Genomic DNA, 9,473 nt, shown 5'->3' with positions numbered 1-9,473 from the left:
TATACCACCCTCAATTATCCAGCAATACCTGCTCTAAATCCACAAACATTGTTAACAAAATAGATCTGAATGTGTTCGGTGCTCACTCTCACAAGGTATAAAGGAAAGGTATGATGAATAACATCACTAAAGTATCACAAACTCCTTTTAAAATGAGCACAAGCAAGTAATGTATAAACTCAAACATAACTATGAAAATAACTACTTAGTATATATATCCACATTACTCCAGCGTTGATAACTGCATGAAGCTGTACTAACACCCTTTTTAATCACCATTTAAATTGTTTTTAATCACAGATTTGAATCTTCTATTAAATATGCTAATGAACTGACTTTATTTCATGAACTAGATTTTAACCAAACACCAGTTACTGTTTTCCATAACAATCTGACAAAATTATTAATAAAAGCATTTTACCACTGAATCTTACTTGAATTCTTATTAACAGTACATACTGAATGTGCTTTTAAATGTTATCCACATTACTCCAGCGTTGATAACTGCATGAAGCTGTACTAACACCCTTTTTAATCACCATTTAAATTGTTTTTAATCACAGATTTGAATCTTCTATTAAATATGCTAATGAACTGACTTTATTTCATGAACTAGATTTTAACCAAACACCAGTTACTGTGTTTTCCATAACAATCTGACAAAATGATTAATAAATGCATTTTACCACTGAATCTTACTGGAATTCTTATTAACAGTACATACTGAATGTGCTTTTAAATGTAATGGCTGACAGAGTGATGCTAAATGAAGCTTTATCATGTTAATGTGTTATCACAGACGTGTTTTTTTTTTTTACTCAGGCTGTATGTCACTACACACGACTAATCAATGTTCGTACACATCTATTTAATTCATCATCATTCCTCGTTTTGCATTCTTATCTCAACTATATGTATTTTTAGACATTTACTTCTCACTTTGCTCGTGCTGAAAGTTACTGGTCTTTCTTGGAGCGGATAACAGTCTCGTCCGCCATTTTATGTACGACACTCTTAATCATGGTTAAACAATCAGAATCAGAATGATCTTTATTGCCAGATATGTTTCATCACGTACTGAATGCTACTTCTGTTCTGTTAGTCAGCTACTGATGCGTAGTGTAAAGCTTGGGTGCCCCCTGCTGGCGAACCTGAATTTAACAAGAACAATTTTACGCAGAACATCGTGCAATCCAGTAATGCAAGTTAATGTCAAAATAATTTTCATTGTACCCAGACAACAGTCATTACAGAGTTCAAAATTTGAAGGGGCATTTTTTTTATCTGTCTTTTTTAAATACTCAGGGCTACACTCTCCCCCACAAAATTAAATGTCTCCTGACATTTCCGGGAACAACTAAAGCATTTGCTTAAAACACCTCGGCCATTCAAGGCCTCCAATAGACCTTAGTCTGTGTTACCTGAGTCTCTGTTACCTTACAGTTTCTTTGTACCAAGGACGGTTGACCCAGTGTATCATAATTCAGTACAACAGGCTGATGTCTCAGTCTCTGGGGTCACTGTCTTACCGTCTGTCTGTCTCCTTGTCTGGGGATCAGACGGTCTACCCCTGATCCACCATACTCAGGGCTATTAGGGTTCAACTCAGGTCTCTGAGATTGTAGTGGCACATCCTCTTCGCATTGTAGTGGAACTGGTTTCCGTTTCCTGTGTACCGTGCTGCTGAGTGGTTTGTGATTGTAGCTCCGTGTAGCTTTGCTTTTCTGTTGAATCTAGCTATCTTACTATCGCTCTCTGTTGTTTAAAGTGATAAAATATAACTTAATTCCCACCATATTTCTGATATTATCTATCAAACTAATCTGATTAATTTGATCGTTCGCTTTTATTCTAAAACAGCGAGTGCAGCGCGCTAGCATTCGTTAGCCATTTAGCTTGTCATTCGTGTTTCCATTCCATTCTTACCACTGTTTTCTTTTTTCTCTCACTCCATTTCTTTTCTCTCTTGCACGCCGGCGCTAATGATGTTCGACTTCACCAGTCGGAGATCACTAAAAAGAACATTAAAGAGGTGTGTGAACTTACAAGTATGATGTCAGACACTGTAATATGCTCTGGTCCCCTCCCTGCTTACCGTGGTGATTGGTGATTTTAATATCCATGTTGATAATGAAAAAGATGCATTGGGATCAGCATTCATAGACATTTTGAACTCTATTGGGGTTAGACAACACGTGTCAGGACCTACTCATTGTCGAAATCATACTCTAGATTTTATACTGTCACATGGAATTGATGTTGATGGTGTTGAAATTATGCAGCCAAGCGATGATATCTCAGATCATTATCTAGTCTTGTGCAAACTTCATATAGCTAAAATTGTAAATTCTACTCCTTGTTACAAGTATGGTAGAACCATCACTTCTACCACAAAAGACTGCTTTGTAAGTAATCTTCCTGATTTATCTAAATTCCTCAGCATATCCAATACCTCAGAACAACTTGATGATGTAACAGAAACTATGGACTCTCTCTTTTCTAGCATTTTAGATATGGTTGCTCCTTTATGCTTAAGGAAGATTAAGGAAAACAGTCTGACACCGTGGTATAATGAGCACACTCGCACACTAAAGAGAGCAGCCCGGAAAATGGAGCGCAGCTGGAGGAAAACAAAACTAGAGGTTTTTCATATTGCTTGGCGGGAAAGTACCCTATCCTACAGAAAAGCATTAAAAACTGCTAGATCTGATTACTTTTCGTCTCTTTTAGCAGAAAACAACCCCAGGGTGCGAATTACACAGTGACCATCTAATTAATTACTTAATGTACCAATTAATCAAATTAATGACATTAATTAATTAACATGCACATCTGCCGATTAAAGATAAAGTTATTATTAAAGATAATGGTTATCATTGTGTTCATTTAGAAAAAAAACACTGAATAGACATTACAGAAAAGTAGCTGAAATATAAGTAGCTTTAAATAGAAATATTTTAATTCAACATACAAAAATACAAATAAATAGTGAAATATTAAATTATAAAAAAAAAAAAAAAGATATATACAACTCTATATACAACTAAAAGTGCCAGTAAGTGGTGGCAAATACCTGTCTTAAGTCAGTGAGTCATTCAATCATTCATTCAGTCGATTCGTTCAAACGGCTGATTCATTCAGAAACAAAGCAAGTGACTGCCTTTATGAATGGTTCACTGAATCATTGATTCACTCGATTCGTTTAAAAACATGGATTCATTATTGAAACACCGCTGTGTGTTGATCAAAGACGCACAACAGTTCTCCTAAGGCTTTATTTTCATTAGTGAAATTACTGACAATGTGTCTAAAATGTAATTATTCACACCTTTACCTTATCTTCATTTTTACGTAAAAACTGTTTTGTAACCTATTTTTGTATTTCAACCAGCCAATGATGATTCTGAAAGAAAACACGCAGTGTTTGTTATAGTAACACATGCAGCTTTCACGCGCATCTGACAGAACCGCTGTATTGCTGTTAATGGTTATTTTAGCAAATAGTTTGCTCCGTAAATTCAGTTCAACAGCATTAATTTGAAGAGGGTAAACTTTATCACTCGACTGAATCTACACATGCATTTTAGGTATTCTTGCTCCGTCCAAGCAATGAATGCACGTCTTTGAATGAGCGCTGTAGCGTATTCTTCAACCGCTCAGGTAATGTCAATACGACCCATTTCAGGGGCTGCCAAAATGATATTTTAAAATCAGCCAGGGCTATAAAAATAAAGATTAATATTTACAAGTAAATCTCCATATTACGCGTAGGCTAGCCGTCTTTCTATCTGACCACCCCCTACATCTAGTTTTGACGTCCATCAGGGGAGATCAAGCCTTCTTTAGGGGGGTCAGACCCCGTAATTCGCACCCTGCATAACCCCAGGTATTTATTCAATACAGTGTGCTAAATTAACGAAAAATAAAGCATCAACAAGTGTTGATATTTCCCAACAGCACAGCAGTAATGACTTTATGAACTACTTTACTTCCAAGATCGATACTTTTAGAGATAAAATTGTAACCATGCAGCCGTCAGCTACAGTAACGCATCAGATAGTGTGCTATAGATCCCCTGAGGAACAATTCCACTCATTCTCTACTATAGGAGAGGAAGAATTGTATAAACTTGTTAAATCATCTAAACCAACAACATGTATGTTAGACCCTATTCCATCTAAGATCCTAAAAGAGGTGCTTCCAGATGTCATAGATCCTCTTCTGACTATAATTAATTCGTCATTGTCATTAGGATATGAAAACCTTCAAACTGGACCCCAAAGAACTAGTTAATTACAGACCTTGGGAGAAATCTCCCATTTCTGTCCAAGATACTAGAAAAGGTAATATCCTCATAATTGTATTCCTTCTTAGAGAAAAATGGTATCTGTGAGTCTGACCGCCATCAATTCGTAGCAGTGAATGAAGAGGTATCATATCGATCACAAGTGCAGTATGGAGTACCTCAAGGCTCAGTACTAGGGCCATTACTCTTCACGCTTTACCTGTTACCCTTGGGAGATATCATCAGGAAACACGGTGTTAGCTTTCAGTTATGCTGATGATACTCAGCTCTATATTTCTTCGTGGCCCGGCGAAACATACCAATTTGAAAAACTAATGGAATGCATAGTCGATATTAAAAACTGGATGACGAGTAATTACTTACTGCTAAATTCTGAAAAAACAGAGGTGTTAATTATCGGACCTAAAAACTCTGCACATAATAACCTAGAACACTGTCTAATACTTGATGGCTGCTCTGTCAATTCTTCGTCATCAGTTAGGAACCTGGGTGTGCTATTTGATAGCAATCTTTCCTTTGAAAGCCACATTTTTAGCATTTGTAAAACTGCATTTTTCCATCTCAAAAATATATCTAAATTACGACCTATTCTCTCAATGTCAAATGCAGAAATGTTAATTTATGCGTTCATGACCTCAAGGTTAGATTATTGTAACGCTTTATTGGGTGGTTGTTACTTAATAAACAAGCTCCAGCTGGTCCAAAATGCAGTAGCTAGAGTTCTTACTAGAACCAGGAAGTATGACCATATTAGCCCGGTTCTGTCAACACTGCACTGGCTCCCTATTAAACATCGTATAGATTTTAAAATGTTGCTTATTACTTATAAAGCCCTGAATGGTTTAGCACCTCAGTATTTGAACGAGCTCTTATTGCAGTATAGTCCTCCATGTCCACTGCGTTCTCAAAACTCTGGCAATTTGATAATACCTAGAATATCAAAATCAACTGGAATAACCAAACTCTGGAATAACCTACCTAACATTGTCCGGGAGGCAGACACACTCTGTCAGTTTAAATCTAGATTAAAGACCCATCTCTTTAACCTGGCTTACACATAACACACTAATACGCTTGTAATATTCAAATCCGTTAAAGGATTTTTACACTGCATTAATAAGGACAACCGGAACCGGGAACCTTGGAACCGGGAACGTCGTTGCTGACGTCGAGATTTGGTTCTTACTGCGGGTGGCTGGTCAGGGGGTAAGAAGTCACAGGGCAGCAGGAGGTTTCTGTGAACCAATCTGTCCCTCCCTTTTCCATTTTTTGGGCTGATCTCATAAACAGGGCTGCCATCTGCTTTTCTCTCATTTACCTTATACACTTGATCCTCCCAGTAGGGCTGAATCTTTCCTGGCCCCCCTCTGGGGGTAAGGTTTCTGAGGAGAACTCTGTCTCCTTGGTGGAGGTCTCTTCCCTGAACTTTCCTGTCGTAGAAAACTTTTCCCCGAGCTGCTGCCTTAATGGCTGTTTTAGCTGCAATCTGATATGCCTCTTGCATCCTCTTTTTCCAACAACTCACATAGTCATTATACATGTCCCGGGACTCAACAACAGATCAATGGGCAGGCGAGGAGAACGTCCAAAGATGAGGTAATAGGGCGCGTAACCTGTTGCCTCATTCTTTGTGCAGTTTTACGCGTGGACAACCTTACCGAGGGACTCCTTCCAATCTTCCTTCTCCTTGTCCTCCAGGGTGCGCAGCATGGACAACAGGGTACGGTTAAAGCTCTCCACCTGCCCGTTACCCTTGGGGTGGTATGGTGTCGTGGGCGAGCCCTGGATGCCAGAAAGTTTCTTCAAGCTGGCCATCAATCTGTTCTCAAACTCTTTTCCCATATTGTGATGTAGTCTGCTCGGGAACCCGAACTTGAGTACAAAGTCGTTGAAAATCTTGTCAGCTACAGTTTTGTCCGCTTTGTTCCTTGTCGCATAGGCCTGCGCGAACCTCGTAAAATGGTCCATGACCACCAATATATACTCATACCCATGCTTACATTTCTCCAAATGCAGAAAGTCTATGGAGACGAGCTTGAATGGATAAGTGGTCTGGATCGGTATCAGAGTGTCTGCTTATTTGGCTTCCTCTTCTTGAGACATTCACACACTCTTGTGACAAAATGTTCAACATCTTTACTCATCTGTGGCCAGTAGAACCGTTCTAGAATCAGGTCAAGTGTCCTTTCGACCCCCAAGTGACCCATGTCCTGGTGCAGCTCTTTAAAAACCAGCGGATGATAAGCTTTGGAGAGCAACTGTTGTTCTCGACGGGAAGTTTTACAGCACAGAACACCATCTTGACCCACAAGAACCTTTAGCCACTATTTCAGCAGTATGGCCACTGCAGGGTTCTCTGCTTTCACTTGCTCTACTTGGCCTCCTGCTCTGTGACTTGTACCAGAGAACTCTTGAGAGGATTTCATAATACTATTATACCTTTTGCTTACCTTTTACTCTAGTGAGTCGACACTTTTCTTCTGATTTCTGGTCCAAGCAATCCTACGTAGTTACCGCTGCACCAAAGTTGTGGTCACATAGTAACTTAGTAATTGTGAACAAAGCGCTACTCAGTGCGCGTTACATGAGCTTTGCTGATTTGATCAGGGGTGAGAGGTTGGCTGGTCTCACTGTCTTTCACCAGGCTCAAAGCACTGACCTGGATCAACCCCACGCCCCAGCAAGGATTCCTCCTTTCCGCAACGACCCTTTCCATAGATGCACTGATTACATCTTGACTGGCCTCAGCCGTACAGCTGTGCATGTAGTCCTCAATATCCAACAGCATCCGTGACAACCCATCAGCATCTGAGTTGTTTTTGCCTGGGTAAAAGATACCTGATTGTGAAGTTATAATCAGCCAACTCTGCCACCCATCTGTGTCCTGTTGCATTGAGTTTTGCGGTAGTGAGCACATACATGAGTGGGCTGTTTTCTGTATATACCACGAACGATGGGGCATGGTAAAGATGATCCCGAAAATGTTTGCAGATGGCCCACTTCAACGCTAAAAACTCTAGCTTTCCAGAGTGCAGATGGTACCTCTTCTCTGATGGACTCAGGGTGTGGGAGCCATAGGCGATCACTCTCATCTTCCCTTGCTGTCTCTGGTATAACACCGCACCCAGACCGACTTGGGATGCATCACAATGTAATACAAATGGCTGGGTGAAGTCAGGATATCCAAGGACAGGATTGTGAGTGCCTCTACAAGCTGATGCAACACTTCCTGGTGAGACCTGGTCCACTTTATGGGTGTCTGTGATGGTAAATGACCATTATTTTTCTTTCCTGTTTTACTGGGCCTCTTCACGATTGGGTCTGGAGTGTGATTTTCGGGGTTTGGGGCAGTGAGTAGGTTACACAGCGGGTGGGCCAAATGGGAGAAGTTGGGGATGAAGGGTCTAGGAGAGGAACCCGAGCATCTGGCATACCTCACCAACGGTGTCTTCTCTTTGAGAGCCATCACTGGAGCCATCTCTGCGGGCTCCATTGTGTAACCCTCTCCTGTCACCAACTTGCCAAGAAACCTCACACTCGATTTAAACAGCTCACATTTCTTTGGGGTCAACTTCACTCCATGATCCTTATAGCGTTGAAGGATAACACGGATATGCTCCAAGTGCTCCTCAAAGCTGTGACTGTGTACCAGGTTGTCATCAATGTACGGGAGGCAAATCGTGTCTCTCAGGTCAGCCAAACAGTACTCCATGCTCCTCTGAAACTCTGCAGGTGCCGAACTCAAGCCAAAGGGTATACGCACCCATTCGTAGAGCCCCCAGGGTGTGATGAACGCTGTGAGAGGCCGGCTCTCCTCATCCAGATAATTCTGGTGGTACACTTTGCCCTGGTCTAAGACCGAGAACCATGAGCTCCCACCCAGAGCATCCAACATATCCTGAATCCTCGGTATCGGATGGCGGTCAGGGACTGACTTACGGTTGAGTTCCCTGAAGTCAACACAGAGACGGAGACTACCTTCCTTTTAGCTGACGCACACCACCGGTGACGAATAAGGGGATCGGGAAGGTGTGATCCACCCTCTTCTCAATAGATCCTGCAGGTACTCCTTAACTTCATTGTGAAGAGGCTTTGGGATGGACATGTCTTTTGGACATGTCTTTTGCAGTGGGCTGGTATCATGGAGGGTGATGTGCATTTTGAGAGAAGGTATACAGCCCACATCATCACTGTCATAGGCAAAGGCCTCACATTCCTCCCGCAACACTCTCCTTACAGCCTCCTGCTGTCCCTCTGAGAGAGGGCAGAGATCCACAGGAGGGTCCCATGAGGTTGGTCTTTTTGCCTGCTTATTATCTGACTGTGGTGTGCTACTTGCTTCGCTGGACTTTGTCTCTGTTCTGTCTTTCGTTTCAGCTGTTGTCTCATTTTCTTTCGTTTGCACGGGTGTTGCGTATATGGTCTTGACGGGTTCCAGGTATCCAATCACTCTATGACGGTCCAGACAGATGGTGCGATCAGTAGTGTTGGTCACAGAGATGGGTATGTATGGCACTCTCCTTTCTGGGATCTGCACCAGTACATCATTGTAGATCATGCCTTCTGGTGGAGAATTAAGCATGTCAGGTGAAAAGATCATGTGTTGGCCTTGTGCTCGTGAACTCACATGTGCTCTTATGTAGACAGTGGTGACTTGGTTAGCTGGTAAGGGCACTCTTTTTCTGCCGGTACGAACTACACCAGTCTCTGAATCACCACTCTGCATTAACTTGACCACATGATGAGCAGTTTTCACTGTTATTGCGAAGGCTTTACTCACTTTGTGTGCCGACTGTTTTTTTCCACCTTTAGTCTTTCCCTCGTTTCTGTTAATGATGGCCTCAATGACGTTGTAGCCGATGATGGGGTCACTGGCAACTGTTGGGTCACTCGACAATAGTATTGGCTAGGGGTTGCACTGACTAATCGACTAGTCGACTTCAATGCTCTGCCATGACGCTTTAAGCTTGACATCGACTAGTCCCTGGTCCTATAGAGGGCGCAACAGGATAAGAAATCTTTGAAGGACTTCCACATTTACACTCCGTTTCCAAACAGTTCAAATGACAAATAAATGCATACTCTGAAAGCGCTCCACAAGACATGTGTGATTATATTACTGGATGCTCGAAATTGAACGGGAGAATGCACGTTTTAAACAGCTTAT

General features: G+C 41.5%; 1 long non-coding RNA gene across 1 annotated transcript in view; it reads right to left on the bottom strand.

Moving 5' to 3' along the window:
- The window catches only part of LOC107703633 (uncharacterized), a 12,229-nt gene extending 4,993 nt beyond the window's left edge, over positions 1 to 7,236 (bottom strand). Inside the window, exon 1 of the long non-coding RNA XR_001635851.1 lies at positions 7,226 to 7,236. This is a non-coding gene — a long non-coding RNA (uncharacterized LOC107703633). The remainder of the gene's footprint in view (positions 1 to 7,225) is intronic.
- Positions 7,237 to 9,473: the final 2,237 nt, after the last annotated feature.

This window comes from Sinocyclocheilus anshuiensis, unplaced genomic scaffold (genome assembly GCF_001515605.1).
Source record: "Sinocyclocheilus anshuiensis isolate Anshui unplaced genomic scaffold, SAMN03320099.WGS_v1.1 scaffold1212, whole genome shotgun sequence".
In the NCBI taxonomy this organism is placed as follows: domain Eukaryota; kingdom Metazoa; phylum Chordata; class Actinopteri; order Cypriniformes; family Cyprinidae; genus Sinocyclocheilus; species Sinocyclocheilus anshuiensis.
Note: the sequence above shows the minus strand (reverse complement) of the source record. Positions and strands in the feature narration are given on the sequence as shown.